The sequence below is a fragment of the Cetorhinus maximus genome, chromosome 23 (assembly GCF_964194155.1).
Source record: "Cetorhinus maximus chromosome 23, sCetMax3.hap1.1, whole genome shotgun sequence".
Classification (NCBI taxonomy): Eukaryota; Metazoa; Chordata; class Chondrichthyes; order Lamniformes; family Cetorhinidae; genus Cetorhinus; species Cetorhinus maximus.
The window spans coordinates 51,665,639-51,689,854 of record NC_135901.1 but is presented as its reverse complement, the minus strand read 5'-3'; positions in this window follow the sequence as shown (position 1 = coordinate 51,689,854).

The window sequence follows — 24,216 nt, the reverse complement described above, 5'->3', positions numbered from 1 at the left end:
TGTTTCCATGTATGTTCGTATACGGAGGAATTTCTCCATATGCCTGCTTAGCTCAGTCGGCAGCGCATCCGACCCTGAGTCTCAGGGTCGTGGGTTCGAAGCCCCCTTTTGCTTTTAATCTTGCTGCTTTTTACGCCAATCTGCGGCAGCTGTGAAACTTCCAAGGCAGACATGAAACACTGAAAGCAACAGATGCGCAAAAAATTGAAATCATTGCATTGTTGCATATCTTTCTACTTCTCCCCCTACAGCTCCCTCTAAATGGACAATTCCAGCTCAATTTGCTGCTTCATGCCGACACAGTCAGTTCATGGCAATGGAAGACACAATACCATCGGTTTGCAGAACATAGAGTAAAAAGACACCAGGATCTCACCTTCCTGATTCTCCCAGATACTGATTAATGGAATGTGCACAGTGCCGATTATCCACAGTAACACTTTCCTTCCAGACTAGTGCACGTTGTTCAGTTTTCAAATTGCTCAAATATTCACATTGGATTTCAATCTGAAGAAAGCAGAGCTACCGTTGGCTGACGAATTGCGTTGTGTTGAATCTAAACATGCAGTTTTGTGGTTTAAGAGATCTGAAATATTTTTTTCAATGATAAAAGCTGCGTTAATAATCAACTCCGGAAGAAGTCTTGACAGCTTTTCTGGTGGTCCACTGGTTAGGATTCGGTGCTTTTAGCGCCTCAGGTGGTGTTGGATTCTTGGTCAGGGAATGAAGATTTATTGATCTTGTGAAATGGTTAAAAACGAGTGTTGCGAATTTATTGCTTGAAAACATTTCACATTTGCACCGGAGTCAGTGGAAGGGGAGTTGGAGTTTTGCCTCAGAGCACAAAATGGCACATTGGGAACAGGTCAAGAACGAACGCAGTCGCGGAGTTAACACATGAATGAAGCAGAGAGAGGGGTTTATTGTAGAGCACTGACAATAGAGATGGTGGTACCAGGCATATTGTGGCTGGGAGAAGCATATATTTTGCTGCCTCATGTCTGCACTGGCACAAATATTACTCCTTAGCGACCAAACGATCAGATCTGCTCTTTGAAAGCAGTACAAAGTGCCGAATGGCCTCTGCGTATGCGGTAACTTTCTATAAGTTCAATATTTCCAACACCACTGCTGCTTCATTTAAAATAATTCTACCATTTTATAGTCCAACACAGATAGATATACTTTCATACCTTGGAATTGGCTCTTTGGAAACATAAACACGGAGCAAAATCAGTGTGTTTCCTTGTCACTTCCAGCACGAGATTTGCCACGAGACTAATTGAGCGACACATTAATGGTTCCAATTCTTCCCTGGAGCTCACCGCGACCAAAGAGCACTGTTCCCATCAGCCTCTTCTGTTCATTCACGAAAAGTACAGTTGGAACTGGATAATTAAGTTCTTGCTCATGTTTGTTTTCAGGGTGTTTGTCTCTCCTTAGAAATAATCCCTTGCCCTCTGTCACCCTCGGTGTATATGTCTGTGTGTGCCCCTCTGTGCGTGTCAAATTGGTTCAGTTCCCGAGGGGGTGAAGACATTTTTCCCATCACAAACTTTAGTCGCAATAGTTGTGAAGCTTCAGCTTAAAATGTTACAGACAAAAATGAAAGGATGAAAGATTCAAGAGGTGTTTGCAACGTTTGGAAGGAGGTGCAGCTAAGAAATGGAAGATGTGAACGATGTTATTGATGATTGAGAGGATTGCATTGCGACCTTGTGGCTTTTGTTGCTCGATTACCTTCCACACTTTGAATTTCAGAACAATCTGAGGCTCCAGCTGGAAAGCAACAGTTGTTTCCATGTATGTTCGTATACCGACGAACTTTTCCATATGCCTGCTTAGCTCAGTCGGCAGCGCATCCGACCCTGAGTCTCAGGGTCGTGGGTTCGAAGCCCCCTTTTGCTTTTAATCTTGCTGCTGTTTACGCCAACCTGCGGCAGCTGTGAAACTTCCAAGGCAGACATTAAACACTGAAAGCAACAGATGCGCAAAAAATTGAAATCATTGCATTGTTGCATATCTTTCTACCTCTCCCCCTACAGATCCCTCTAAATGCACAATTCCAGCTCAAGTTGCTTCTTCATGCCGACACAGTCAGTTCATGGCAATGGAAGACACAATACCATCGGTTTGCAGACCATAGAGTAAAAAGACAACAGGATCTCACCATCCTGATGCTCCCCGATACTAATTAAAGGAATGTGCACAGTGCCGATTATCCACAGTAACACTTTCCTTCCAGACTAGAGCACGTTGTTCAGTTTTCAAATTGCTCAAATATTCACATTGGATTTCAATCTGAAGATAGCAGAGCTATCGCTTGCTGAAGAATTGGGTTGCGTTGAATCTAAACATGCAGTTTTGTAGTTTAGAGATCTGAAATATTTTTTTAATTGATAAGATCTGCGTTCATTTTCCACTCCGGAAGAAGACTTGACAGCTTTTCTGGTGGTCCACTGATTAGGATTCGGTGCTTTTAGCTCCTCAGGTGGTGTTGGATTCTTGGTCAGGGAATGAAGATTTATTGATCTTGTGAAATGGTTAAAAACGAGTGTTGCGAATTTATTGCTTGAAAACATTTCACATTTGCACCGGAGCCAGTGGAAGGGGAGTTGGAGTTTTGCCTCAGAGCACAAAATGGCACATTGGGAAAAGGTCAAGAACGAACGCAGTCGAGGAGTGAACACATGAATGAAGCAGAGAGAGTGGCTTTTTGTAGAGCACTGACAATAGAGATGGTGGTACCAGGCATATTGTGGCTGGGAGAAAGATATATTTTGCTGCCTCATGTCTGCACTGGCACAAATATTACTCCTTAGCGACCAAACAATCAGATCTGCTCTTTGAAAGCAGTACAAAGTGCCGAATGGCCTCTGCGTATTCGGTAACTTTCTATAAGTTCAATATTTCCAACACCACTGCTGCTTCATTTAAAATAATTCTGCCATTTTGTAGTCCAACACAGATAGATATACTTTCATACCTTGGAATTGGCTCTTTGGAAACATAAACACGGAGCAAAATCAGTGTGTTTCCTTATCACTTCCAGCACGAGATTTGCCACGAGACTAATTGAGCGACACATTAATGGTTCCAATCCTTCCCTGGAGCTCACCGCGACCAAAGAGCACTGTTCCCATCAGCCTCTTCTGTTCATTCACGAAAAGTACAGTTGGAACTGGATAATTAAGTTCTTGCTCATGTTTGCTTTCAGGGTGTTTGTCTCTCCTTAGAAATAATCCCTTGCCCTCTGTCACCCTCGGTGTATATGTCTGTGTGTGCCCCTCTGTGCGTGCCAAATTGGTTCAGTTCCCGAGGGGGTGAAGACATTTTTCCCATCACAAACTTCAGTCGCAATAGTTGTGAAGCTTCAGCTTAAAATGTTACAGACGAAAATAACAGGATGAAAGATGCAAGAGGAGTTTGCAACGTTTGGAAGGAGGTGCAGCTAAGAAATGGAAGATGTGAACGATGTTATTGATGATTGAGACGATTGCATTGCGACCTTGTAGCTTTTGTTGCTCGATTGCCTTCCACACTTCGAATTTCAGAACAATCTGAGGCTCCAGCTGGAAAGCAACGGTTGTTTCCATGTATGTTCGTATACGGAGGAACTTTTCCATATGCCTGCTTAGCTCAGTCGGCAGCGCATCCGACCCTGAGTCTCAGGGTCGTGGGTTCGAAGCCCCCTTTCGCTTTTAATCTTGCTGCTTTTTACGCCAAGCTGCGGCAGCTGTCAAACTTACAAGGCAGACATTAAACACTGAAAGCAACAGATGCGCAAAAAATTGAAATTATTGCATTGTTGCATATTTTTCTACTTCTCCCCGTACAGCTCCCTCTAAATGGACAATTCCAGCTCAATTTGCTGCTCCATGCCGACACAATCACTTCATGCCAATGGAAGAAACAATACCATCGGTTTGCAGACCATAGAGTAAAAAGACACCAGGAACTCACCTTCCTGATTCTCCCAGATACTGATTAAAGGAATGTGCACAGTGCCGAATATCCACAGTAACACTTTCCTTCCAGACTAGTGCACGTTGTTCAGTTTTCAAATTGCTCAAATATACACATTGGATTTCAATCTGAAGAAAGCAGAGCTATCGTTGGCTGACGAATTGGGTTGTGTTGAATCTAAACATGCAGTTTTGTTGTTTAAGAGATTTGAAATATTTTTTTCAATGATAAAAGCTGCGTTAATATTCCACTCCGGAAGAAGTCTTGACAGCTTTTCTGGTGGTCCAGTGGTTAGGATTCGGTGCTTTTAGCGCCTCAGGTGGTCTTGGATTCTTGGTCAGGGAATGAAGATTTATTGATCTTGTGAAATGGTTAAAAACGAGTGTTGCGAATTTATTGCTTGAAAACATTTCACATTTGCACCGGAGTCAGTGGAAGGGGAGTTGGAGTTATGCCTCAGAGCACAAAATGGCATATTGGGAACAGGTCAAGAACGAACGCAGTCGCGGAGTGAAGACATGAAAGAAGGAGAGAGGGGGGCTGGTTGTAGAGCACTGACAATAGAGATGGTGGTGCCAGGCATATTGTGGCTGGGAGAAAGATATATTTTGCTGCCTCCTGTTTGCACTGGCACAAATATTACTCCTGAGCGACCGAACAATCAGATCTGCTCTTTGAAAGCAGTGCAAAGGGCCGAATGGCATCTTCGTATCCAGTAACTTTCTATAAGTTCAATATTTCCAACACCACTGCTGCTTCATTTAAAATAATTCTGCCATTTTATAGTCCAACACAGATAGATATACTTTCATACCTTGGAATTGGCTCTTTGGAAACATAAACACGGAGCAAAATCAGTGTGTTTCCTTGTCACTTCCAGCACGAGATTTGCCACGAGACTAATTGAGCGACACATTAATGGTTCCAATCCTTCCCTGGAGCTCACCGCGACCAAAGAGCACTGTTCCCATCAGCCTCTTCTGTTCATTCACGAAAAGTACAGTTGGAACTGGATAATTAAGTTCTTGCTCATGTTTGCTTTCAGGGTGTTTGTCTCTCCTTAGAAATAATCCCTTGCCCTCTGTCACCCTCGGTGTATATGTCTGTGTGTGCCCCTCTGTGCGTGTCAAATTGGTTCAGTTCCCGAGGGGGTGAAGACATTTTTCCCATCACAAACTTTAGTCGCAATAGTTGTGAAGCTTCAGCTTAAAATGTTACAGACAAAAATGACAGGATGAAAGATGCAAGAGGAGTTTGCAACGTTTGGAAGGAGGTGCAGCTAAGAAATGCAAGATGTGAACGATGTTATTGATGATTGAGAGGATTGCATTGCGACCTTGTAGCTTTTGTTGCTCGATTACCTTCCACACTTTGAATTTCAGAACAATCTGGGGCTCCAGCTGGAAAGCAACGGTTGTTTCCATGTATGTTCGTATACGGAGGAACTTTTCCATATTCCTGCTTAGCTCAGTCGGCAGCGCATCCGACCCTGAGTTTCAGGGTCGTGGGTTCGAAGCCCCCTTTTGCTTTTAATCTTGCTGCTTTTTACGCCAATCTGCGGCAGCTGTGAAACTTCCAAGGCAGACATGAAACACTGAAAGCAACAGATGCGCAAAAAATTGAAATCATTGCATTGTTGCATATCTTTCTACTTCTCCCCCTACAGCTCCCTCTAAATGGACAATTCCAGCTCAATTTGCTGCTTCATGCCGACACAGTCAGTTCATGGCAATGGAAGACACAATACCATCGGTTTGCAGAACATAGAGTAAAAAGACACCAGGATCTCACCTTCCTGATTCTCCCAGATACTGATTAATGGAATGTGCACAGTGCCGATTATCCACAGTAACACTTTCCTTCCAGACTAGTGCACGTTGTTCAGTTTTCAAATTGCTCAAATATTCACATTGGATTTCAATCTGAAGAAAGCAGAGCTACCGTTGGCTGACGAATTGCGTTGTGTTGAATCTAAACATGCAGTTTTGTGGTTTAAGAGATCTGAAATATTTTTTTCAATGATAAAAGCTGCGTTAATAATCAACTCCGGAAGAAGTCTTGACAGCATTTCTGGTGGTCCAGTGGTTAGGATTCGGTGCTCTTAGCGCCTCAGGTGGTGTTGGATTCTTGGTCAGGGAATGAAGATTTATTGATCTTGTGAAATGGTTAAAAACGAATGTTGCGAATTTATTGCTTGAAAACATTTCACATTTGCACCGGAGTCAGTGGAAGGGGAGTTGGAGTTTTGCCTCAGAGCACAAAATGGCATATTGGGAACAGGTCAAGAACGAACGCAGTCGCGGAGTGAAGACATGAAAGAAGGAGAGAGAGGGGCTGGTTGTAGAGCACTGACAATAGAGATGGAGGTGCCAGGCATATTGTGGCTGGGAGAAAGATATATTTCGCTGCCTCCTGTTTGCACTGGCACAAATATTACTCCTGAGCGGCGAAACAATCAGATCTGCTCTTTGAAAGCAGTACAAAGTGCCGAATGGCCTCTTCGTATGCGGTAACTTTCTATAAGTTCAATATTTCCAACACCACTGCTGCTTCATTTAAAATAATTCTGCCATTTTATAGTCCAACACAGATAGATATACTTTCATACCTTGGAATTGGCTCTTTGGAAACATAAACACGGAGCAAAATCAGTGTGTTTCCTTGTCACTTCCAGCACGAGATTTGCCACGAGACTAATTGAGCGACACATTAATGGTTCCAATCCTTCCCTGGAGCTCACCGCGACCAAAGAGCACTGTTCCCATCAGCCTCTTCTGTTCATTCACGAAAAGTACAGTTGGAACCGGATAATTAAGTTCTTGGTCATGTTTGCTTTCAGGGTGTTTGACTCTCCTTAGAAATAATCCCTTGCCCTCTGTCACCCTCGGTGTATATGTCTGTGTGTGCTCCTCTGTGCGTGTCAAATTGGTTCAGTTCCCGAGGGGGTGAAGACATTTTTCCCATCACAAACTTTAGTCGCAATAGTTGTGAAGCTTCAGCTTAAAATGTTACAGACAAAAATGACAGGATGAAAGATGCAAGAGGAGTTTGCAACGTTTGGAAGGAGGTGCAGCTAAGAAATGCAAGATGTGAACGATGTTATTGATGATTGAGAGGATTGCATTGCGACCTTGTAGCTTTTGTTGCTCGATTACCTTCCACACTTTGAATTTCAGAACAATCTGAGGCTCCAGCTGGAAAGCAACGGTTGCTTCCATGTATGTTCGTATACGGAGGAACTTTTACATATGCCTGCTTAGCTCAGTCGGCAGCGCATCCGATCCTGAGTCTCACGATCGTGGGTTCGAAGCCCCCTTTTGCTTTTAATCTTGCTGCTTTTTACGCCAAGCTGCGGCAGCTGTCAAACTTACAAGGCAGACATTAAACTCTGAAAGCAACCCATGAGCAAAAAATTCAAATCATTGCCTTGTTGCACATCTTTCTGCTTCTGCCCCTACTGCCCCCTCTAAATGGACAATACCAGCTCAATTAGCTGTTTGATGCCGACACAGTCAGTTGATTGGCAATGTAAGACACAATACCATCGGTTTGAAGACCATAGAGTCAATAGACACCAGGATCTCACCTTCCTGATTCTCCCAGATACTGATTACAGGAATGTGCACAGAGCCGATTATTCACAGTAACACTTTCCTTCCAGATAAGTGCACGTTGTTCAGTTTTCAAATTGCTCAAATATTCACACTGGATTTCAATCTGAAGAAAGCAGAGCTATCATTGGCTGAAGAATTGGGTTGTGTTGAATCTAAACATGCAGATTTGTGGTATAAGAGATCTGAAATATTTTTTTAAATGATAAAAGCTGCGTTCATAATCCACTCCGGAAGAAGGCTTGACAGCATTTCTGGTGGTCCACTGGTTAGGATTCGGTGCTTTTAGCGCCTCAGGTGGTGTTGGATTCTTGGTCATGGAATGAAGATTTATTGATCTTGTGAAATGTTTAAAAACGACTGTTGCGAATTAATTGTTTGAAAACATTTCACATTTACACCGGAGTCCGTGGAAGGGGAGTTGGAGTTTTGCCTCAGAGCACAAAATGGCACATTGGGAACAGGTCAAGAACATACGCAGTCGCGGAGTGAAGACATGACGGAGTGAAGACATGAAAGAAGGAGAGAGAGGGGCTGGTTGTAGAGCACTGACAATAGAGCTGGTGGTGCCAGGCATATTGTGGCTGGGAGAAGGATATATTTTCCTGCCTCCTGTTTGCACTGGCACAAATATTACTCCTTAGCGACCAAACAATCATTTCTGCTCTTTGAACGCAGTACAAAGTGCCGAATGGCCTTTTCGTATGCGGTAACTTTCTATAATTTCAATTTTTCCAACACCACTGCTGCTTATTTTAAAATAAATCAGCCATTTAATAATCCAACACAGATAGATAAACTTTCATACCTTGGAATTGCCTCTTTTGAAGCATAAACACGGAGCAAAATCAGTGTGTTCTCTTGTCACTTCCTGCACGAGATTTGTCACGAGACTAATTGAGCGACACATTAATGGTTCCAATCCTTCCTGGAGCTCACCGCGACCAAAGAGCACTGTTCCCATCAGCCTCTTCTGTACATTCACGAAAATTACAGTTGGAATTGGATAATAAAGTTCTTGGTCATGCTTGCTTTCTGTGTGTTTGTCTCTCCTTAGAAATAATATGTTGCCCTCTGTAACCCTCGGTGTATATGTCTGTGTGTACCCCTCTGTGCGTGTCAAATTGGTTCAGTTCCCGAGGGGGTGAAGACATTTTTCCCATCACAAACTTTATTCGCAATAGTTGTGAAGCTTCAGCTTAAAATGTTACAGAGAAAAATGACAGGATGAAAGATGCAAGAGGAGTTTGCAACGTTTGGAAGGAGGTGCAGCTAAGAAATGGAAGATGTGAACGATGTTATTGATGATTGAGAGGAATGCATTGCGACCTTGGGAATTTGGTTGCTCGATTACCTTCCACACTTAGAATTTCAGAACAAACTGAGGCTCCAGCTGGAACGCAACAGTTGTTTCTAGGTATGTTCGTTTACGGGCGTGCTTTTCCTTTTGTCTGCTTAGCTCAGTCGGCAGCGCGTGCGGCCCTGAGTTTCAGTGTTGTGGGTTCAACGGCCCATTTTGCTTTTAATCTTGCTGCTTTTAACGACAACCCAATCCCTGCGGCAGCTGTGAAACTTCCATGACAGCCATTAAACACTGAAAGCAACCGATGCACAAAATAATTCAAATCAGTGACTTTCATATCTTTCTGCTTCTGCGTCTCCCTTTAAGCGGCCACCTCCCAGGTCAATGAGCTGCTTGATGCCGACACAGTCAGTTGATGGGAATGGAAGACACAATACCATCGGTTTGCAGACCATAGAGTAAAAAGACACCAGGATCTCACCTTCCTGATTCTCCCAGGTACTGATTGCAGGAATGTGCACAGTGCCGATTATCCACAGTAACACCTTCCTTCCAGTCTTGTGAACGTTGTTCAGCTTTGACATTGCTCTAACTTGCACCCTGGATTTCAACGTGAAGAAAGCAGAGCTATCTTTGGCTGAAGAATTGGGTTGTGTTGAATCTAAACATGCAGATTTGTGGTATAAGAGATCTGAAATATTTTTTTAAATGATAAAAGCTGCGTTCATAATCCACTCCGGAAGAAGACTTGACAGCATTTCTGTTGATCCAGTGGTTTGGATTCGGTGCTTTTAGCACCTCAGGTGTTGTTGGATTCTTGGTCAGGGAATGAAGATTTATTGTTCTTGTGAAATGGTGAAAAACGAGTGTTGCGAATTTATTGATTGAAAAGATTTCACATTTGCACCGGTGCCAGTGGAAGGGGAGTTGGAGTTTTGCCTCAGAGCACAAAATGGCACATTGGGAACAGGTCAAGAATAAATGCAGTCGCGGATTGAAGAAATGAAAGAAGGAGAGAGAGGTGCTGATTGTAGAGCACTGACTATAGAGATGGTGGTGCCAGGCATATTGTGGCTGGGAGAAGGATATATTTTGCTGCCTCCTGTTTGCGCTGGCACAAATAATACTCCTTATGGACCGAACAATCAGATCTGCTCATTGAAAGCAGTACAAAGGACCAAATGGCCACTTCCTAACTGGTAAGTTTCTATAATTTCAATTTTTCCAACACCACTGCTGCTTCTTTAACAATAATTCTCCCATTTTATAGTCCACCCATGATAGATATACTTTCATCGCTAGGAATTGGTTATTTTGAAACATTAACACGGAGCAAATTCAATGGGTTCCCTTATCACTTCCAGCACGAGATTTGTCACGAGACTAATTGAGCGAGAAATTAATGGCGCCAATCCTTCCCTGGAGCTCACCCCGTCCAGCGAGCACTGTTACCATCAGCCTGTTCTGTTCATTCACGAAAATTACAGTTGGAACTGGATAATAAAGTTCCTCGTCATGCTTGCTTTCTGGGTGTTTGTCTTTCCTTAGAAATAATCCCTTGCCCTTTGTCACTCTCGGTGTATATGTCTGTGTGTGCTCCTCTGTGCGTGTCAAATTGGTTCAGTTCCCGAGGGGGTTAACACATTTCTACCATCACCAACGCTTTTCGCAATAGTTGTGAAGCTTCTGCTTAAAATGTTGCAGACAAAATTGTCAGGATGAAAAGTGCAAGAGGAGTTTGCAACGTTTGGTAGGAGGTGCAGCTAAGAAATGGAAGATGTGAACGATGTTATTGATGATTGAGAGGAATGCATTGCGACCTTGGGCTTTTGTTGGTCGATTACCTTCAATACTTTGAAATTCTGAACAATCTGAGGCTCCAGGTGCAAAGCAACAGTTGTTTCCAGGTATGTTCGTTTACGGGCGTGCTTTTCCTTATGTCTGCTTAGCTCAGTCGGCAGCGCATGTGACCTTTTGCTTTTATTCTTGCTGCTTTTAACGACAGACCAATCCCTGCGGCAGCTGTGAAACTTGCAACACTCAATGCAACCGATGCTCAAAAAATTCAAATCATTGTCTTGTTGCATATCTTTCTGCTTCTGCCCCTCCAGCTCCCGCTAAACGGCCACCTCCCATGTCAATGAGCTGCTTGATGCCGACACAGTCAGTTGATGGGAATGGAAGACACAATACCATCGGTTTGCAGACCATAGAGTAAAAAGACACCAGGATCTCACCGTCCCGATTCTCCCATATACTGATTACAGGAATGTGCACAGTGCCGATTATCCACAGTAACACCTTCCTTCCAATCTTGTGCACGTTGTTCAGATTTGACATTGCTCAAACTTTCACGCTGGATTTCAACGTGAAGAAAGCAGAGCTATTTTTGGCTGAAGAACTGGTTTGTGTTGAATCTAAACATGCAGTTTTGTGGGATAAGAGATCTGAAATATTTTTTTAAATCGTAAAAGCTGCGTTCATAAGCCACTCCGGAAGAAGACTTGACAGCATTTCTGTTGGTCCAGTGGTTAGGATTCGGTGCTTTTAGCACCTCAGGTGGTGTTGAATTCTTGGTCAGGGAATGAAGATTTATTGCTCTTGTGAAATGGTTAAAAACTTGTGTTGCGAATTTGTTGATTCAAAACATTTCACATTTGCACTGGAGTCAGTGGAAGGGCAGTTGGAGTTTTGCCTCAGAGCACAAAATGGCACATTGGGAACAGGTCAAGAACAAACACAGTCGCGGAGTGAAGAAATGAAAGAAGGAGAGAGAGGGGCTGGTTGTATAGCACTGACAATAGAGATGGTGGTGCCAGGCATATTGTGGCTGGGAGAAGGATATATATTGCTGCCTCCTGTTTGCGCTGGCACAAATATTACTCCAAATCGACCAAACAATCAAATCTGCTCTTTGAAAGCAGAACAATGGGCCGAATGGCCTCTTCCTACGTGGTAACATTCTATAAATTCATTTTTTCCAACACCACTGCTGCTTCTTTTACAATAATTCTGCCATTTTATAGCCCACCCCAGGTAGATATACGTTCATACCTTGGAATGGGCTCTTATGAAACCTAAACACGGAGCAAATTCAGTCGGTTTCCTTGTCACTTTCAGCACGAGACTTGTCACGAGACTAATTGAGCGACAAATTAATGGCGCTAATCCTTCCCTGGAGCTCACCCCGTCCAGAGAGCACTGTTACCATCAGCCTGTTCTGTTCATTCACGAAAATTACAGTTGGAATTGGAAAATAAAGCTCTTGGTCATGCTTGCTTTCTGGATGTTTGTATCTCCTTAGAAATAATCCCTTGCCCTCTGTCACTCTCGGTGTATATGTCTGTGTGTGCTCCTCTGTGCATGTCAACTTGGTTCAATTCCCGACAGGGTGAACACATTTCTACCATCACCAACTTTATTCGCAATAGTTGTGAAGCTTCTGCTTAAAATGTTACTGACAAAATTGTCAGGATGAATGATGCAAGAGGAGTTTGCAACGTTTGGAAGTAGGTGCAGCTAAGAAATGGAAGATGTGAGCGATGTTATTGATGATTGAGAGGAATGCATTGCGACCTTGGGGCTTTTGTTGGTCGATTAGCTTCCACAGTTTGATATTCAGAACAATCTGAGTCTCCAGATGGAAAGCAGAACTTGTTTCCATGTATGTTCGTATATGGATGCATTTGTTCATATTCCTGCCTAGCTCAGTCTGTAGGGGGTGCGACCCTGAATTTCGGGCTCGTGGGTTAGAGCCCCCTTTTTTGCTTTTAATCTTGTTGCTTTTAACGACAACCCAATCCCTGCGGCAGCTGTGAAACTTACTAAGCAGACATTAAACACTGCAAGCAACCGATGCACAAAAAATTGAAATCATTGTCTTTTTGCATATCTTTCTGCTTCTGCCCCTCCAGCTCCCTCTTCACGCCCAGCTCCCAGGTCAATTAGCTGCTTGATGCCGACACAGTCAGTTTATGGGAATGGCAGGCACAACACCATCGTTTTGCAGACAATAGAGTAAAAAGACACCAGGATCTCACCTTCCTGATTCTCCCAGATACTGATTACAGGAATGTGCACAGTGCCGATTATCCACAGTAACACTTTCCTTCCAGTCTTATGCACGTTGTTCAGCTTTGAACTTGCTCGAACTTTCACTCTGGATTTCAACGTGAAGAAGGGAGATCTATCGTTGGCTGAAGAATTGGTTTGTGTTGAATGTAAACATGCAGTTTTGTGGTATAACAGATCTGAAATATTTTTTTAAATTGTAAAAGCTGCGTTGATAAACCACACCGGAAGAAGACTTAACAGCATTACTAGTGGCCCAGTGGTTAGGATTCGGTGCTTATGGGGCCTCAGGTGGTGTTGGATTCTTGGTCAGGGAATGAAGATTTATTGATCTTGTGAAATGGTTAAAAATGAGTGTTGCGAATTTATTGATTGAAAACATTTAACTTTTGCACCAGAGTCAGTGGAAGGGGAGATGGAGTTTTGCCTCGGAGCAAAAAATGTCACATTGGGAACAGGTCAAGAACAAACACAGTCGCGGAGTGAAGAAATGAAAGAAGGAGAGAGTGTTGCTGGTTGTAGAGCACTGGCAATAGAGATGGTGCTGCCGGGCAAAAATATGAGTGGGAGAAGGATATATTTTGCTGCCTCCTGTTTGCACTGGCACAAATATTACTCCTTATCGACCAAACAATCAGATCTGCTCTTTGAAAGCAGGACAAAGGGCCGAATGGCCTCTTCCTATGTGGTAACTATCTATAATTTCAGTTTTTCGAACACTACTGCTGCTTCTTTTACAATAATTCTGCCATTTTATAAACAATCCAGATTGATATACTCTCGTACCTTGGTATTGGCTCTTTTGAAACATAAACACGGAGCAAATTCAATGTGTCTCCTTGTCATTTCCAGCACGAGATTTGTCACGGTACCAATTGAGCGACACATTAATGGTGCAAATCCATCCCTGGAGCTCACCGTGTCCAGAGAGCACTGTTACCATCAGCCTGTTCTGTTCATTCACGAAAATTACATTTGGAGCTGGAAAATAAAGTTCTTGGTCAAGCTTGCTTTCTGTGTGCTTGTCTCTCCTTAGAAATAATCCCTTGCCCTCTGTCACCCGCGGTGTATATGTATGTGTGTGCTCCTCTGTGAATGTCAAATTCGTTCAGTTTCCGAGGGGGCGAATACATTTTTACCATCATAAACTTTATTCGCAATAGTTGTGAAGCCTCAGCTTAAAAGGTTACAGACAAAAATGTCAGGATCAAAGATGCAAGAGGAGTTTGCAACGTTTGGAAGGAGTTTCAGCTAATAAATGGAAGATGTGAACGATGTTATTGATGATTGAGAGGAATGCATTGCGACCTTGGGGCTTTTGTTGGTCGATTACCTTCTATACTTTGAAATTCAGAACAATCTGCGGCTCCAGGTGGAAAGCAACAGTTGTTTCCATGTATGTTCGTATGTGGACCAGCTTTCCCATATCCCTGCCTAGCTCAGTCGGCAGCGCATGCGACCCTGTGTCTATCGGTTCGGGGCCCCCTTTTGCTTTTAATCTTGCTGCTTTGAACGCGACCCAATCCCTGTGGCAGCTGTGAAATAAGAACTTTTGGTTTAAAGCCCGCGCGGGAAATGTGCAATCGCCCTGGTAATGCTGCAGACAAGGTTATGTTATACATCTTGTGATAATTTCAGGTCGCTGCCCGACCTGAGGCTCCATTGGTGAGTTCACACCGTAGCGAGGTCATCGCCTGCTCAGTCTACGGGAAGGAATTCACCCAGTCCCCTAACCTTCTGAGAGACTAACTGTTCCATTCAGGGGATCGTATTTGCGATTATATGACTTCTTAAAGAGCGACGTGAATTGTTTGTAGAACATAAAAAGAATGTACAACTTTCTAGTATTTTGTTTGTTGAAGACGGTTTAGAGACTCGACTCTTTTAGACACACTTTTTGGGAACATTAAACGAGTGAAATCGCAATTGAGCAGCATCTGAGAACTCAAGAAGCCATAACAACTGTTGGATCTGCATCAGGCAAAGAGATGATATGGAAAGAAAGATTCCATACTTGTAAATAATTCCTGAGGCTTCTTTAGGCACCTGTCGATTCTGTGTTTTTTCCATAACTCGATCATTAGATTACAACAGTGATTACACTTCAAAAGTGCTTCCTTAGCTGTTCAGCAATTTGAATTTCTGAGTTAATGAACGGCGCTATCTAAATGTAATTCTGGTTTTCTGTCAGTCAGTATAAATAAACAAATGGACGGAATTATGAAATCTAGCTACAGCTTCCAGTCTCTGTCTGTCTGTGTCTCAGTGGGTGTATTTGTGTCTTATCTGCCTGTGCCTCTCTCTCACTTTCGTCCAATCACTGTCATTCCGTCTGTGTCCCTAACTCTGTTTTTCCCACTCGCATTCCCTCTCTTTCCTTGATGTTCCCGAGTGATGAAAACTCTCCCTATGCTATTAGTCAATTATCACAGGATTGTTTCCAGCTCGATTCGTGCTCTGACGCTTCTGTAAGAAAATGATAATGGCGCAATAGGTTAGTTCAGCTTTAATATATTCATGAAGAACTACATCTATTACTGGTGATTCTGTTTTCAGCTCGCTGATGAACATGGAATTATTTTGACGTGTCAAATTGCATTTATATTTCTTCTGTTTCATGTTAATTGTTACAGAAAGAAACAGAGGGTTAAATTTGCAAGAGGATAATGTGTCTGTGGTTTTTCCTCAGTGAAGTCGGTTAAACACTAAAACTAAAACAACAGATTTGGCAACTTTATTGCTGGCGGCTGGGATAACGAGAGTACGGACATTAAGCTGCTTTTATGGAAGGCGTTGTTAACAATGTGTTTGCGGTACTCCATTCAGCTTTGTTCTCCTTACCTAGGGAGGGATATAATTGCCATATGTTGCTGCATCTGGGTTCACTAAAGTCAGTAAAATGCACAGGGGGCAATCCGCCCATTCTGTTTATGCTGGCCCTACGCAGAGCAATCCCATCAGTTTATTCTCCCCATTCTATCCCCGTAACCCTGTATTTTTTTCTTCCTTAAGTGTCCATCATCATGATAATCATCATTAGTATCGTCATCCAAATCATCATCAGCACCATCATATTCAGCATCCTCATACACATCATCGTCATCATTATTATTTTCCTCACCCACATCAACATCACCATCATCATCAGCATCGCTATCATCATCATTATCCTGAGCATCAGCATTATCATCAACATCATCATCCTCATCATTGTCGTCTTCTTGCTCTTCTTCTTCTTCTTCTTCTTCTTCTTCTTCTTCTTCTTCTTATTATTATTATTATTATTAGTATTATTATCACCATTATTCATTCTTATTCTTCCTCTCCATGTAGTCACCCACTTCTCTTCCACTGCAACTGCCCTTATGTCTCTCACAGCTGTATCTTTCCATCTGATCTTGGTCACTCATTTTCCCTTTGTTCCCCACAATCCAACCAACATCACTAAGCTCACCATGTGTCCTCTTGCCCAACGTGACTGCACAATTTCAACGCTGATCATGTGAATTCAGTATCCTCTTTCCTTTTTTCTCCTATTCCTCCAGAATCCTCAGTGACCTCTGACATGATGGCTTCTGATCCTTTCCTTCCTTATCACTTCAAACATCCATCTCCGCACCTGCAACACAGTCGTTTATCCTCACTTCCTGAAGTTACCTACGATTCCACAGTGCATAAAAAATAAGCGTCTCCAATTTCATATATTCTATATTCAGCCTTGTTCTCAATGATTTTCCTCCTGACATCTGCCATAGGCACACGTTTTATTTTCATCTTAATTTATATCTATTTCTTTCCTCCACGGAGTTCTGCCTTTCTTGACGAACTTCCCATTTGATGGACTGTACCTTCACTGTACCCGAAATACTCATCCTTGAAGGTATCCCATTGTTCAGTTAGCGTTTCGCCCGACAACCTTTGGCTCCAACTTATACCGCTCAAATCACTGCTTACCCGATTGAAGCTGGCTTTCCCCCAGTTAATTATTTTTACTCTGGATTATTCTTTATCCGTTTCGAAAGTCAGCCGAAACCTTATGATACAGTGAACACTCTCCCCTAAACGTTCTCCCACTGACACTTGATCCAATTGGCCCACCTCATTTCCAACAACCACGTCAAGCAGCACCACAGTCCTGAACGCAGCGGAAACGAATGCTGCCTAAAATAATACCTCAAAACAGTCTAGAAATTATTGCACCACCCCCCTCATCCCAGACCAAACCCCCTCCCCCCCAAACCCAGTTTAATTAACGCTACTACTATCCCAGCATATATTTAGATGGTTAAAGTTCACTTTTATATCTGCCCTATAAATTACTTGATAATTCATTCCGATACACCCTTCCCACTATTTTGTGTCTCATTGAACAATGTAATTGTACCTTTATTTTTTTGTTACCTTGCTCTAACCAAGTAGATGCTGTACTGACCATCCCTGGACAGTCTCTTTCTCCAGCACTGCAATGTTCCCGCCGCAATTCTGGCCGCTCTGCTAGTTCAACTCACATCGCTTCTTGGTCCCGCTACTCGCTGAAAGCTCGCCTTCCTTATGACCTCTTGGATCGCTGAATAATCGCCCTTTTTCTGGACACTCTGGTCGTTCGAAGAATCGCCGCTTTCGTGTCTCACTTAGCTGAACTCAAGCCGCTTTTGTGGATCATCCATCCCCGTCCCTTTTCTTAGTTCTTTTTCTCCAGTGGCAGTGATTGCTGAAGTTGCACCTTCAACTTTTCTCCATGAATTTCTTAGATTAAGGGTCTCCTCTACTGTGATGGCAGACGCAAAATATCTGTTCCAGTTTTCTGTCATTTCCTTGCATTCCTTTGTTATTGAGTCAGTCTGGTTCACGCGGAATGCAGCACTTACTTTAGCTTAGCATTTTAATTTTAGATGATTGTAGATTTCTTCATTCTTTTCTCCTGCGTACATTTCTTGATAGTTAAATGTAATATTATAAATGATCGAACTTGATCACGTTATTATTTTCAACGTTTGCTGGTTTCCTTGTTTCCCCCAATCTTCTGGCTGACCTCTGGGCACTCTGTATTGCTTTTCCAAGATTCATCTCCAAACACAAAGGATAACTTGAACACTGGCACTCGATAGTGCTGGCGAGTGGCACATTTTATACCGTGCAATGCATGATCAATTCTCAAGAGACTGGATTAGATTTTTGGAAATTAAAATGGAAAGCCATTTAACTCAGAATGCGCCTGGCACCAAGGGGAGTATTTTTGCGTTATTGAAACGCATTGTAATCTAACGACTGAGTTAAAAGATAAATACAGATTCAGAAAATCGCAAGTAAAGACTTCAGAAGTACATTTAAACATGGAATCTGATTTTTCACTTCTAGAAATATTCACTTTGTCTGATACTGTTCAATGAGGAGCACAAAAGCGAAAGCGAAATTTGATCGAAATCACAATTACCCAGTCCCCTGCCGAGAAAGGGCGCTTCATGTTGTGATGGCTGGGGTTTTGTCGGTGGCCACAAAGGGGAGCCGCAGGCGTAGAAGTGGGAACGTGATCTTCTCAGGGCTACTTAATTAAGGCCTGCAATGTGGGGGACCCGGGCAGTTAAGCCTCGCTTGTGGCTGGAATTACCGTCGAAGGCAAGGCGCGCTCCATGTTTAAGTGTAGGCCACAGGACTTTCAAAGGCAGCAGCGTCGACAAAACTACCACTGATAGCGTCCTGGAAGATGGTAAAGGAAGGCTTGCGCCCTGTGCTCACTGATGCGTCCTTGGTCGTGCTCTATCAGGCCATCAGACACAGAGGAATGTTATGTTAACCTGGGGACATTAGCAGGAGATTGTTTCGCCAAACTGAGCACGGTGGCGATAGTGAAGGACGTGAGAAGCTGTGTGCCGGTCCCGCGTACCTACGTGGCTGAAAGAGGATCAATGGGCCGAAGCTTGCTGTCAAGGTAATTGAATAGTAATAAACCTGCAACCATAAATCCGAGGAAAATGAAGGGGCTGCCCATTCAAATGATTCCCAGATATCAACATCGGCTGCCAGAGGACTGTCAGCCTCACTGTGAAAGCCACTAGTGAGGCATTGGTGATTCTTGCACAGCGCTGAATATGGAAATGCAGGAGCCACGCCATTGGCACCATGATGGGAAGTTAGTTATCCACCATTTTCATCATTTAATTAGTTTTTGATGGGTGTTCACGAATAGGAGGCTACATGCCTGCAGGAAAAGGTAGCTCAAAACACATAGGACACGGCAAGAACTGAATGTGGTGTGCCAGGCATGGCCACCCACAAAGCGGGGAGAGAGAGGCTCTGGAGCTGGAAGCCAAGGAAGCAGGGTGGGTATTCAGTCATGATGGAGGCGGGTGTGAAACCCCTGAGTAACGAATACCGTAAAAGATGGATCATAATAATTCATGCCCACGTGAGCTCGGCTGGTCATACAGAGCTCCAAATGATGAGTAGTCAGAGGGAAATGTTGTTCTCTCATCTCTCTTCTTTCTCTTTGAGAGCATGAAAGAGAGCAGCCAGACTGCGTTGACTAGAAAACATTCCTTCAACACTCAGGAAGAGAGAGAGATCTCACAGGGTGTACGTCACAACCCCACTTCCATCCAGCAGAGCAGGTACACTCAGTTTGGTGGTGGGTGGAATGACTGCAGTAGCAGGGTCACAATCCCGAGAGCCAAGGGCAGACTCACTCAAGCACTGAGAGGGGAAGTGACAGTTGAGGCCACTCACACTCGGAAGGCTGCTGGCTTAAGCTCAGCTTCAGACAGACGACATGTCTCTAGAGTCATCAGCAAGGCCGCAGATGCAGTTGCTGCAGCGGTAAATGTAACAACATCTGGCACGAATACAAGAGGCTATGCACTCCTATTCGTGAACAATGGAAGCGCCAATGAAGGTGAAAAGTACAGCCAGAAGGCTGACATTATAGGGAAAATCAGAGTTGAACATGGAGTGATGCCCTTGCCACCAATGCTCAAATCCAATGAAAAATAAATAAATAACACAATAAACAGAAAAAAACAAGCAAACACAGAGGCATGCAGAAAGACAAAGAGACAATCAGGCAAGCAGGTATAGAGATAGGCTAATGGATGGGTAGACAAATGGGAATGCAAACAGACAGAAAGACAAATAGATCGAGAGATAGACAGAGAGAGATAGGCATATCGAGAGATAGATGGATAGATGTATAGATGGATAACTAGATAGATAGATAGATAGATGGATGGATGGATGGATGGATGGATGGATGGATGGATGGATGGATGGATGGATGGATGGATGGATGGATGGATGGATGGATGGATGGATGGATGGATGGATGGATGGATGGATGGATGGATGGATGGATGGATGGATGGATGGATGGATGGATGGATGGATGGATGGATGGATGGATGGATGGATGGATGGATGGATGGATGGATGGATGGATGGATGGATGGATGGATGGATGGATGGATGGATGGATGGATGGATGGATGGATGGATGGATGGATGGAGGGATGGATGGATGGATAGGTAGTCGAATAGAGGGATGGAGTGATTGACAGAAGGATGGAAGGAAGGAAGGATCGAAGGATGGACGGATGGATGGATGGATGGATGGATGGATGGATGGAAGATGCCCTCGAGGCTGATGGGATGCACCAGGCCTGAGTAAGTACCGGTAAGAGAACAGGAATCTAACTGTGATAATTTCCCTCACTTATTCTTGCGGCGATGCTGTTTTCCTTATTCATTTTTATATTGACACATTGGGAATGGATTTGAAACCGAGTGGACTTTGGATGTCTCGTCTTACGTGGCACGGAGAAGGGGATGAAATATTGGGAAATGACTTAAAGTTATAACAGGATTTTCCTACGATCCAATTTTAGTTAATTTAACCAAAAGGTTCAGTGGGTATTTCAGCCCATTCTTTAACTCGGCCCTGAATTTACTCTGGGTCCCTGCATAAATAAACGGGTTGATACAGGAGCTCAATAACTGAAGCATAAATCCTCTTTCCTCAAGAGTAAATGTTCCTTGAGTAGAAGTGGATCCTGAGAAATAGGTTACTTTCGCAATTCGGACATAGAGGATAGTTATAAAGAATAGCAAATATAACAGAATGAAATTTCCCGAGATGGCAAAGAGTAAAACTATGGACTTTCTCCGCTTCTCCATCTCTGGGTCACTCTGACTCTCTCCATTACTCGGGGTACGGAGTCTCCTGCGAGCACTATTGGCCGCTAGAATGTACCTGGCGGTCAGAGCATTGAGGAGTAAGATCAGAATGAATGGGAGACAAGGAGTTACAATGCATCGAATCCAGTCATATGCGGCCCATGCAGGCGACTCGTAAAATGTTGCTTTAACGCTGCAGAACCAGGGTATATTTTTAATTGTGTACCTCGGTTCATATATAAAATACAAGAAGGCATTTTTTACACAGGACAGTGCGGATACGATTCCTATGACCCATGCTGCCATCCTCTCGGTGCAATATTTCAGCTTTAGCTCCCGGCAGCAAATGGCCACAAATCGATCAAAGGTGAAAGCGACCGTTAACCAGGCAGAACTGTCTATAGCTGCAAAAATTTGTGCAGAACGGAGACTGCACATTGGTGTGATAGAGAGGAAACTGAATGGGAAATAAATCCCAGCAATTCGGTTCAATATTACAGCCGTAACTATGACCAGGAGATCCGTCACCGCCATGGACACCACGTAATAAGTGATACCTCCAGAGAGGCCGCATCTTCCACGAGACAGGATCACGATCACTGCCAAGTTCACTGCAATAGAGAAAGGGAGAGAGAGATGTGTGTGAGTTAGATTGAGAAGAGGAAAATTACTTGCTCGCCTCCAAACAAAATCATCCGTTTTAAAGTTGTGTGTGAAACTTATAGCTTCGAGACTTGATACTCAGTTGGAAGTTATCTCTCATTCTATGGACGATTATTTTGCGTTTGAAATAATCATTCTGTTTCAAAGGAAATTGAGCCAATGGTTTGGGAATAAAAAATTGTCTCATGAAACTTAATGGAGAATGACAAGGAATTCAAAACTTATCGAAAACAACAGAGAAAAATGGAACACGCAAAAACGAAAACCGCTCAGCGAAGAATTATATAACCTATTGAAGTAGACAAATAAAGCAACCATCAACAAGTGTGAAATCTAACAAGAACACGGATTATGTCTCATTGAGGATCAGAAGTTGGTCCTACAAATAAAATTCTGTAAACTTATTCACTGTTGAAAATGTCTGTAATGAACAGTGTAAACCATATTCTCAAACAGCGAAGCGTTTGGAACATTAGCGCTTCCGACTATGCAGTGGACATTTTATGCAGAATGCAGAGTATGTCGGAGCTCTTCACCTGATAATCACCTGATAATTTTGGGTGTCGATCTGAACCAATGGAATCAAAGGCAGTTGACGTGGTCTCGTTTAGATAAATAACCTTCCACAATGCAACACTTCCCCCGCCCTGCATTCCACAGTCGGTATAACGGCCACGTGTAGCCGAGAACGAATATTTGAAATAAAAATATTGTCTGAAAGGGTACCGCCACTTATGGCTCCTCAATTAATGCTGAGAAATTCTGAGACATTACCGAGTGCTCGGAGCAGAAGGGAATCCCACACTCAGCAGTCATCCATTTAGAACCAACAGCGGCAGCGCATGTGGAAGAGGAGAGCCGGATGAAGCAGTGAGTGTGATAGACTGAGTGCAGAAACACTATGCTCTGTGAGTGAGGGACATATGCCAATTATTCATCAATGGAGAACTGATTACTTTTACATCTTTCAGAATTTCACTGCCCAATAACTTGCCTTCAATGAAGTCATTCGGGAATTGGTTGTGTGATTGCCCGTCAAAGTGAGGAGGGCGATGGCCATGAAGTACATCCCGTGGAGTGCAGGTGAACGTGGAACCTTTTAACGTCAGGAGGTTCTTGCGCCACAACTACCGCATTCTTCTGGCTGACTAGTAGTCTCTCCTGGGCTTAGCGGTTGTCATTGACGCTTTGGAAGGAGTTGCAGCTTAATGCTCAACCTATTTAGCCATTTATGTCCGCACCTCCCGAGATCATAAGGCCCTGAGCTCGAACCCAGAGTATCTGGCTCACAGACAGAGACGCTACCCGCTGCACCACAAGGCCCCCCAGTCGGGTAACATTCACAACTCAATCAATGAACAACATTTGGCAATTATTCCCCCAATATCGCAGTCAATATATCTACGCACACAGTGACCAAGCTATGATTATTCTCCCACAGTAACAGTGGCAACAACACAATTGAGTTGCACTTGCACCGTGATAACGGCGTGTTAATTCACTCACAAAAGCAATGTCTGTAGCTCAGTTGATCCAAGTTGTCACAGAGATGACACTGTAATAGTCTGTCTGTCTCAGAGACAATGGCACATTTGAACTCCAATTACGCTGTGATCACAGTTTGAAAATTTAGCCAATGGGAGAGTACCAATGTCACAATTGAACACTCTTTGCACCAGAATAACTTAATGGTAATCCCCCACAATAGTATTGTCAAAAATGCAATAGAATTGCCTTCATATTGTGATAACAGTATATTAATTTAAAGACAGTAACAGTGCAAAATAGGAATCCAATTGTACTTACATCGTGAGATGGCGTGATAATTGGGACAAATTATTCAAATGATGTAATGAAATGATGCTTAACACGAGCAAATCAGATAAAGGGTTGAAATTATGCAGGTAATGTAAGAAAGTTCGCTGGCAAAAGCGTTAAGTAACACTGAAGGGGAGGAATTATAGCATTAATACCACGAAATTATGCCAATAAATTGAAGAAATTATAGCGTCAAATGGGGACGTAATACTGTTAAAATACAAGAATGATAGCAGAAGAGAAATTATGCCAGTTAATTGAAAAAAAAACAGAAATTATATTCCATTAGATTGGAAAACGACATCTGTAACATGGAGATGCGCGACTGGTAAAATGGGAGAATTGATGGAGTTAACCAATAATTCACGTTACTATTTACTAACTACAATACTTTACCTGGAACCCCGATAGCTGCAATGGCGGGATAGTAAATGGCAAACAGCAGGCCTTTTGGTATTCCATGCATTTCAATCAGAAGGTCTGAGCGTGTTCTGCACTGCACCAAAACTGAAAAATTTATACCTGTTGTCAGGCACCAGGGGGATATTAGGTGGTTCGCAATAACGTTAATTAATTTTGTAAGAAACAAATTAGTGCATCTGCTGCTGGGACTGGTGTTTG